Source organism: Salvelinus namaycush, chromosome 33 (genome assembly GCF_016432855.1).
Source record: "Salvelinus namaycush isolate Seneca chromosome 33, SaNama_1.0, whole genome shotgun sequence".
In the NCBI taxonomy this organism is placed as follows: Eukaryota; Metazoa; Chordata; class Actinopteri; order Salmoniformes; family Salmonidae; genus Salvelinus; species Salvelinus namaycush.
In genome coordinates, this window is record NC_052339.1 from 2,601,788 (window position 1) to 2,612,651 (window position 10,864).

The following is a 10,864-nucleotide window of genomic DNA, read 5'->3' on the forward strand; positions in this document are numbered from 1 at the left end:
CTCTACACTAACATGTTCTACATCAGAGCCAGACAGCTTCTCTTCATAGCTTACTCGCTTCTCCTCTGAGCTACACTGATTATCCTCAAAGTTTGCTTCTTCTGCAGTATCAGTTTGTTGTTCGAAGCTAACATGCTGCGCACTATTCTTCCCACTATCCTTATCCATCCTGTCAGCAATAGAATGCTGTTTGAACAAGCTAGGCAGTGTTTCTCTGACAGTATACTCTGTTCCTTTTTGAGTAGTCTGCTCCACCCATAAGTGAGTCTGCTCATCCTGCCCGTTAATGTGTGCATTTCCATAGCTCAAGTCATCTTCATGGCTTTCCTCTTCCTCCCCTAAGCTAGCATTGTCTTCATCAGGGGTGAACTCTATTTCTTCTCTACTAACCTGCATCTTCATACATTTAACCCCCTTCTCTTCATGACTTGGCTGGTTCTCAATGTGACATTCCAGCTCTTCCTCTGAGCTAGCCTGCTGTTCTTCAAGATTAGACATACTTTCCTCACTGCTAACCTTTGCATCCATACGTTTAATCTCAGGGTCTTCATGGTTTGGTTGGTTCTCAACATGATGTTCCAGCTCTTCATCTGAGATAGCCTGGTCTTCTTCAGGGGTCGACTTTCCATCCTCACTGCTATCCTGCAGCGCCAAGCATTTGACCTCTGGCTCCTCATGGTTTGGCTGATCCTCTATGTGACACTCATATTCTTCCTCTGAGGTAGCCTGCTCCTTGAGGGTGGATACTCTTTCCTCATAGCTAACCTGCAGCCCCACATAGCTTGGCTGATCCTCTATGTGAGATTGCTGCTCTTCCTCCAAGCATTTATCCTTCATACATCTATTTTCTGATACCACATAGCTTAGTTGGTCCTCAACATGACATTCCTGTTCTTCCTCCGAGCTAGCTTGGTCTTTTTCTAAGCTTTCCTTACAGCTAACCTGCAGCTCCATGCATTTGATCTCCTGCTCCACATGTGGGTTCTCAATGTAGTATTCCTGCCCTCTCTCCAAGCTTTCCTCCTGTTCCCTGCTAACCTTCAACTCAACAAGTGTAACCTCTGACTCCTCATGTTGGTTTGAGCTAGCCTGGGTTTGTTCAGCAGTGGACTCTCCGTCCTCATTGCTAAGCTGCAGCTCCATACATTTGTTCTCCTGCTCCACAAGTGCATTCTCAATATAGTATTCCTGCTCTTCCTCCAAGCTTTCCTCCTCCTCCACATAGCTTGACTGTATGTCCCCATCCTTCACTTTGGTCTCCAAGGGACACGCTTGCAGTTCCAAATAGCCATCATGCAATGCTAAACTGTAAGCCTGCTCTATGTCTGAGTATATCTGTTCTTCATCATGGTCAATCTGTTTGTCGCTACATTTAGCCTCTTCTTCCCAGTTGTCCTGCTCAAGTTCAGAACCTTCCTTATTCGCTGCCTGTCTGCTTCTATGGCAAGTAAAATCCTCTTTAAAGTTTTGTTCTTCTGAGGAGAAGGGCTGCTCTTGCCTACTGCTTTGGCTCTCTGTGATTTGTGACATCTTGTTTTCAGTCACCTCTTTGGGATGGTAAATATTTATAAATCTTTTAACGATGGATTTAACATCAACATTAGCATCAATATTAAGCACATTATCATTTGAAGCCTCTTTCTTAGGGACTGCAGTTGATTTGGCATTTACCCTTTCCTTTGGGAATGACATTTCTATTTCATCCCCCTCCATGCTTTCGCTCACCCCGGTTGGAAGGGCTGCCAATGCTTCCTTCAGCTTTTCAGGCAAGTCAAGCTCATGTATTAGCTCATCGATATCCAATGCCTTTTCTTCAATGATGTAGTCCTTCTCTGGGCATGTCTCAAACAAGACATTGTGCTCTGAACTGTTCGGTGTTGAGCTGCGACTTCTGACTTTGCTGTTGAGTTCCTGGAAACCCTTCCAACTTTGAAGCAGTTGTGTGGAAGTTAACTTTTGCAATTCTGACAGACTACCTTTCAACTCCTCTGCACCCTCTATGTTGGCAATTTCTCTCAGAGACTCCATCATTTTCAAAGCCTCAGCACAGCTTACACTGTTTGCATTTAGTTCAGGTATGTTCCAGTTAGTGAAGCTTTCCTTTAAAGTAATAACAGATAAGAAAGAAAGGAGAGCTTTAGTAGATGACCCAAATGTAGAGGCCACATGGGAGGAGAAATCAGGCAAGCTGTTTGACTTTTCAAGACAAGATGGACGATTGTTGTGTGTGATTTGTCTAATTGACTGAATTGAGAAACAGAGCTTCTCTAGCACAAGTTTCATATCTGGCTGGGGAGGAAGTTTGTCTGTGTGTGACGGTATCTGTATTTTTGTTAGGGGCTCCTCTGCTGTTACTTTGGTACTGTCTCCCCGATTTGAATTGCTCAGCTTATCATCCCTGTTCATCTCTTCGTGATTCACTAAAGCGGGACTGGGAGGTATTGGCTTCTTCTTCATAGAGGAATTGAGGTGTACTGGCGTTGATTTGGGCGATAATGGTGTTTTGTGGCTTTTTCTTGGTAAAGGTGTATTTTTCAAAGTGGGACTTACTGGTGATGGTTTGCTTTCCAGGGATTGATTTCTAGATACTGGCTTCTTTTTAACCTTGAGACTCATAGGTGGTGACACTATTTCCAATGACTGAGAATACGGTGACAGTCTATTTTTCAATGTGCGATTACTAGGTACTGGTAACTTTTCTGAAGAGAGATTACTGGGAGCATTTCTCATCACAAGAGCTGTGGGTAATGTTGCAATTTCAGGTGAGACGTTGTGTAATGGTGTTTTCAAAGAGAAATGTCTTGGTAGTGGTGTCCTTCCTTGTCGAGGACTGCTAGATAATTGGGTATTTTCCGAAGTGGAATCACTGGGTAAGGACTTATTTGGTAGTGATGTCTCTTCCAATGAGTGACTGTTAGGTAGTTGTGTTTTTTTTACTGTGATTTGAACAGGATTTGATAGATGGGCCTTCTCCAAAGTAGTATTACTGGGTATTGAAGACTTCTCCACTGACGCTCTTTTGAGTGATAGCTGCTTTTCTAGGGAGAGATTACTGATCAATCGTGTCTTCTTCATTGGGAGTTTAGGTGTTGATGGTCCTTTCAGAGTGGAGTGGTTAAACAATGTTGTTTTTTCCAAAACATGGCGAGTGGGTGATATGGGTCTTTCATCTGATGTGAGACTAGTAGGTGATGTCGACATGAAACATGAGGGACTACTAGCTAATGGAGCCTCATCTAACACAATGTTGGATATCCGGGTTTTAGCAGGCAGTGATGTCTTCTCAGATGAGAGACCATTGGAGATTGGTGCCTTATCCATCAACACCTTTTCCACAGTAGGATCACTGGATATTGAAGACTTCTCAGCTGAAGCTTTTCTAAGTGTTAGTTGCTTTTCCAGGGTGAGATTACTGACCAATCTTGTCTTTTTTGTTGAGAGTTTAGGTGATGGTGGTTCTTTCAGAGTGGAGTGGTTGAACAATGTTGTCTTTTCAAATACATGGCCAGTAGGTGATGGAGCCTTATCTGAAGGACTGCTTGATAAGGGTTGTTCTTCATCACCTAGACTACTAGGTGATGAACACATGAAATATGAAGGACTGCTAGCTATGGAAGACGCATCTAAGTCTTTGTTGGATAATGGTGTCTTCTCCATCTGCGTTTTAGCAGGCAGTTGTGTCTTCTCAGGCGAGAGACTGTTTGAGATTGGGGTCTTCTCTATTGAGGAGATATTTGGTACTGATTTATTTTCCAATGACAGACCATTTGTGATTGGTGGCTTCTCTTCTGAGATATTTTTAGGCATTGATGTTTCTTCCAATGAATGACTGTCAGATGGTGATGGCTTTTCTACTGAGATTATTGCAGTAGGAGAGACAGAGAGACCGTTGGAGAAAGGTCTCTTTTCCACTGAGGGATTAATGTGCAACCTTTCCTGTGTAGTATCACTGTGTAATGGAGTCTTTTGCAATGATTGGTCAGAAGGACATGGTAATGTTGTGTTTTCCAATGCCAGGTTGGTCTGTGTTGCTATATTTTCAAATGTTCTATTTGGAAATGCAGTCATTTCCAAAGATGGACTACTTGGTATTTGTGTTTTTTCCTTAAACAAAGAAGGCTCATCTTCTTCTGTATCCATTTCACAATTGAATGCTGATACATCTGGAACAATGTCTACCTCAGTCTCTACCGGAGACATTGTTGGTGTCTCCACATTTTGAGTTTCCTCCACTGGGTCTGGGTACACAGTTGGGAGGGCTTTCTCTAACCAATTCTCAACATATTCATTGATATTAGAAGAGCTCAGATCATGACTCTCTTTATCAATCCTTCTCTCCTCGTGCATAGACCTCTGCCTTTTTAGTGTTCCCTCCACCTGGGTCTCCGTAGGAAATGAAACATGCAATACGTTCTTCTTTACTGAAACTGAAGTCTTGTTTCTATTTTCAGTAACATTTAGTTCTTTCACTGCCGATTCCTTTGGGTTTTCAATATTTAAATTGATTTCCTTTCCTTTTAGTTTCTTTTTGTTTTTGATGAGACTTCTGGCAGGTTTTGGTCCATACATTTTCCTTATGGATACATTGCTGCTAAACCCCCCAGTTTTCACTCTTTTATTGTTTTCAGGAGCATTTGCATTACCCTCTTTACGTCTTTTGTCTGGTGTTGTAACCTTACGAAACTGGTTCTTTTTCACTTTGGGCTTTGAGAACATTTTCTTGACTTTCTTTACACCAGTGGTGGAGTTTTCTTTGCTTGCTTCAGAGACCCACTCTGGGGTGTCATTATCTTTGGTGGGCATGGAGAGAGGGGTTTTATGGACATTTAGTACCCTATTGCGTAGGAGAGATCCTCCAGCCTTAAACTTGGGGATGGTGAACTCAGAAGAAAGAGACTGGTCAGCCCTCCACACGCTGATTGACTTTGAGGCTGTAGAGGGTCTACCCAGCTCCAGCTCCAAGTCATTACTGGAGGACAAGTGGGCTGTGTCAGAGGTGGCTGTTCTTCCGTACATCATCCCATATATGGACACACCCTGGACATTGTACTGGCTGTTAGCCAGGAAATTGTCCTGACAGGTCTGCTGCTCGTATATGTGCATTACACTTTCTATGACTTCCTCCCCGCCATTTTGGATCTGCAAGATCTCAGCCATGCCTGATTTAAAAGTGGATTGAGTCTTATTGTAATTGTTGATATCCACAGAGCCAACTCCCCTTGGTTTAGGAACTGGCTTGCTGCTGCACTGTCTGACCATGCAGTATTCCTCCTTTACCTCTCCGTTCTCAGTTGTCTCTCTGTAGGAGTTAGAACCTACCATGTTCTCCTGAATCTCATCTCCCAACATTGTTTTGATGCTCTCTACTGAAGCCTGCTTCTGTCTGTATCTCCTGGGTCCTGGGGTAGGAGCCCTCCTGGGAGAGACCACACCCACATGTGTTTTAGCATCATCCTCATTGTCTACTTCCACACTGGTAAGTCTGCTGGTCTCTGGAGATTTATCATCCTTATCGTCATGATCATCCTTTTTAACATTGTACCTGTTGATGGTGCCCATGGTGTTGGGTTGTGTTGGTGGTAGGATGTTGGACTCAGGAGAACTGTTCTCCAGCTCAGACTCAGCCGCACAGAGCTGGTTGGCCACACTGGATCTGCTCAGGGTGGTGGTCCAGTGGATGGTTTCTTCCTCCCTGATGGTTAGTCGCACCTTCATCTCCACTGTCATGCTGCCATCCTGGTTCACCCGAAAGGACTTCTCAATGTCATCGTCACCGGGCATGCAGTTGTCTGCCCCTTCACCCCTATCTCCATGGTAGGAGTCGCCGTCTGTTTCGGCCACTGACTCCAGAAAATGGCCAGCCTCCAGTTCTACAGATTCTGCATTGTTACTGGGGAGGTCACACTCACTTCCTGCAATGCAGTGGTTTATCTGATTCACAAAGTATCTCTCTGACGATGGGGAGAAAAGTTTTGATTTGCCGCTAGATATAGGTTTCTTTTTCCCTTTGGAGTGGATCAAAGGAGAGAGTGTAGAACGATGGATGGGTATTTTTTGGGAGGCAAGAATGTTTCAGCAGGTCAGCAAAGAAAAGGAGAACAAAAACAATAGTTAGGAAAACCAAATCCACAGTCCACACAGTTCATACTGCATAATGACTGACCGCATACGAAGAGAGTAGGCCTTTGTAGGTCATTCATGGTATTATGGATGATAGTAATGTCTCAGCACTTTCCCACTGCTTATCCCGTACAAGCATGTAGACATGGAGGGGATAGATTACTACTGGACAGACAGTAGCACTGTAGATGTGACACATGAATGTTTAACAATGCATTTTCAATATTCTCAAAGTAATGCAAAACATGCCAGTTAATAGGCAGATGCTATCCAAATGATTTTTAAAATATCAAGACAAAAACATGCTTCAAAATACATACAAAATGTTGAGTGAACATAATGAGACTTACGGGATGCTGGTTGCTTTAGTCTTTTAGATGCCATTCGTCTAGCAGGCAGCCATGTTGAAGCAGAAGATTTTTGTGTCTTGTAGTTTCCAGATTTAAAGGCCTCCCGACCAGCAGCTACTACAATCCCAGAGCATATAATCAGAGCTGGGAGCCCATCCACCTGCAGACAGACAAATGATTTTTTTTTACTGTAATAGTGGAATAAAATGTTGTTGTGAACGGCATCTATTAATGATTAAAATAGCTTACTTTTAGAATCATGACTTAAGACTAATACTGTATGTATCCAAAATATTTCCATACTGTATTGTATGTACCTAAATATGTACCTAAATACTGGTATGTACTTAAATCATGTTTGTACCTAAATCAGAAGTACAATTTAATTGATTTAATAAATTGAATTGATGAATTGAATTGATAAATGTATCATTCAATAAATATGTGACACCAGGGCTATGTATGAAATCGATCTCATGACACATCAGCAGAAGATACACATCCTGAGGTCCTTAGCAACACTATCCCAAAATGCCTTCTCAGTTAAAAGGATAGTACAATTGAGGAGCTTAAGACTTTCCCTTTTTCTGTCAGTTATTTATGGGTCCTGATGTGAGTCCAACTATTATGGGTTAGTAAGGCCAATCAGTTGGTAACCAAGTCACCTCCAGTCATGAGGTGAGGCCATCACAGAATAATGTCAATGCATGTTGTGTGACATAAGAGTTGAGTGCCTGAACCTCCATGTGTTTGGTTACAGTATCAGCATTGGTTTCCTGTCTAACTGGAGCTTGAGATTAAACATATGAAATATGTGTTTTTAAACAATATCAAGCAAATCTGAATTACTAATAGCAGTAACTTTAGTGTCCAAAGGCATGGGGAGAGCACTTACCCTTCTTCCATCTGGTGTGTGTAGTTTTACCACAGGAAAGTGCATCAACTCGGACAAGTAATCCAGCAGAGCCTCAAATGTGGGAGTAGTTCTCTTCTGTAGTATCAGATTATGTTTGACACTGGGGTCCCCATTCTGGAATACCATCAACCTCTTAGGTGTGCGTACAATGACAGGGGTATTTATGCGCATGGGCCTGCCAGGGTTCTGTTTGGCCAGCTGCAAGGCCCGATGCCTGGCGCTCATGGGGCGGGTATTGTACCAGGGTGGCAGCTTCTTATTGGCTACTGCCATGTTGATGGGTTTGACCTTCCGCTGGTCAGAGCAGATGTAGGCCTTCCCATCCTCCAGTTCATCTAGTGTGTGCACTGCATGGACCCCTCGGGGGGTGGTGATGTTCCTTACTCCGAATGGCAGTGGGACCTTCTTGGAGAGGCTGTCTAGGAGGGCATCGAAGGTCTTGAAGGTGCGGTTGTTGATGACCATGCGCAGGCCACTGAACTGAAGGTCACCACTCTTGTAGAAACAGATGCGCTTGGAGGCGATGGGGTCTGTGATATATGCGTGGCGTGACGTGGTCACTGTGTGCCCACTCCCTGAGGACTGGTCCTGGGCGGGCTTTGTGAGCCCCACGTCACTCATTTTGATTGGTTAATAGGCTACAGAGAGAAAAGGGAGATGGATGAAGAAAAAATAATGATAAACATTACTTGATTATTATGGGATTGTGATATCTGTTGTAGTATATCAGATTCACTTTCAAGGATACAAATCAAACCTGCATTGCAGTGGTATCAGTAGTATCTTAACAAAAATGTTATTTTTTTCTAAATCAAATAAAATGACAGAATAGTTTTGGACAGTGGTTCATTAGCAGGTTGACTCCCCTCAAGGGTCTTCTAGATTTTTCCAGTGTCAAAAATGTAATTAGGAGTTGTCTAAACAAACACATTGTGTAAACATTGGTAGGCAGGTTTGATCCTTGTTGGCGTCATTCATTATAGCGGCAGAATCATGTGTCATCAGTCATTAGACTATTAATATCAATAGTATATCATTCTGAAAAATGAAGGCAATTGTGATAACTTATGTGCTGTTAAAACAATTCAGAAAAATTATATTATTCTTACAGTGCTGTAAAAAAAATATCTACATGGGAAATAGGTCATAAGAGTCTGGGGGGAAATGCAACAATTGTGTTTCCTAATGTACTTATTAAATGGGTACACTATTTCAATTATTTCAGATCTGTGAACACATGATCATTATGATTACAGAATTATCACAAGAGGGAAGTCCCATTAGCAGTACTCATTATGAATAAAGGATGTTAACAAAATCCAGTCAAAACATTTGACTTCTAGCTATTTTCCTCGTTAGGCCTAATTGTTTACTCGTGGCAGATGGAGTGACGTCTTGAGGGCATATGTTGTTTAAGGGATATGGTGACATCAGGTTTAACAGACTACTAGGAAGCGGGAACCTTGCCAAGTAACTGACATTTTCAATTACTTAATTACTACCCATGTAAAGCTATTATTGACAACAATAAACTACAACAATGAAACAACATCATAATTCATTATGTATCATTCTTAGCTATTTCAGACTATTGGGTAATATCAAAGTAGTTGAAAATAGTCTGATCCTATTTCTGATCAGGAATTTGTACAAATAAAAATGTGTTAATATAGTGTAACTATATCATATAGTTCGATCACAAAATATTACTGTAAAGTAACATTAAAGCCACTGTTATATAGAAAAAATATATACCGTTATCTATCTTTTACCTACAAGGTTATCTATGTTAGACCTACAAGGTAGCTAGGCTAAACATAGATTAACCTGAACACAGGTATGTGCGATAGCTCAACAACTCCTCTCATTGACAATAAAACAAATACATAAGTGAATGAAATTGTCAATAACATAAAAAGATTGAGTAAACTTACCTAATATCCCATCATAAAAATCCCAGAAATCCCAGTTGGTCTATCCACAAATGTACCCACAAAATGTTGTCCCGTGCTCTGCATTTTGGCTACTGTTGGCCAGCTCTGTGCTGGGAGCTAAGGGTTATTTTGGGAGGCAACATCATGGTTAATTTGCTTAATCTTTGCTCTAAAATAATCTCCCCTACAACAGTGTTGTGGGAGAAGAGAGGGACTGTGTGTAATAGGCCTGTACACTGCGCAGATCAAATAATACCATTTATTCAGCTGTCATTCATTATTTCTAGAACATATATTTAAGAGAGATTCCCACCTGAGGAGATAATGTGTACCTTACCATTTTGTATTTCTCTGCAAAACCATGACCGTGATTGAAATATGACCACATTTGTATCTAGGCTCATTGAAACTTTAATTTTGAGTGTTAGCCTAATAATTCAAATGTACGACACCCCTTTTCTTATTACACTACCAGTGAGAATAACATGAAATACTGATAATAGAAAGTGTAATTAGTGCACATTTGCAGGTTTGTCCATTCTGACCACTAGGCCCAGCAGATGAGCAGATGGTAGCTTACTCAATTCTAATTTTCTAGCAAGGCAAGGCCTAATCTCATTGGAGACTTCTTTAGGTAATAAGGATTAGGGGGCTTTCGATCAGAGGACCCTCAGAGATTAGCACTTTATTCTCAATGAGGTGTGCACAGCACGTCACTCTGCCTTGGCATTGTCAATTCAGGGATACAACCTTAACTTCCAAGTTTAGGCCACCTTCCCACTCCTCCTACCTGTAGCAACAGCAGTGGGTTATGACAGGCAGCAGTAGGCCTAAAATGAGGGATACGTTGTTTCATTCACCCGTACATTGGTTCCTCCTTTAAAAGATGCGTCATACTGCAGCACACCTTGTAGGCTGCTGCAGCATTCTATGTCACGTTATTTAATTGCCAGCCATTTTTTACGTTAATGCAAGTTAGTACTAGTTTAACCACCAGAGGGCATCTTTGAGAAGCATTTGAAAGTCTCCCATATTGGCATTACCAGATAATTTAAAACCTTTTTTGTAATAACATAGTACATGGGATTGATTTTAAGAAATTTTGCTTAATAAATAATGATTAATATTATGGTGTTTCTATTCCGAGAAAAACGTACTTGTACCTTCTAAATGTTCTACTTTTGTGATTCCACATTTCCCTATAGCAGGTATTCCCAAACGGTAATCCTAGATTCAGACCCTTCAGTAGAGAAAAAACACGGGTACTCGCAATGCTGTCGGGGGTACGCCAAATAAAAATGTGATTCACATAAACATATATATATATAAAAATTTAAAATAAATTACTTTTTTTCACCTTCACATTTTCAAACAGTCTATTTATATTTTCCAACAGGGCTAATCATTTGGGTGACATTTTTTTCTCGCCTCAGTAGCCTCATGTCACTGACAAAAATGAAATTGTACCATCTAGTGTTCAGCGAAATAACAACAAAATGTCAAAACAGATAGCCTAGTCAAATAATTAACATCCAATCACATTA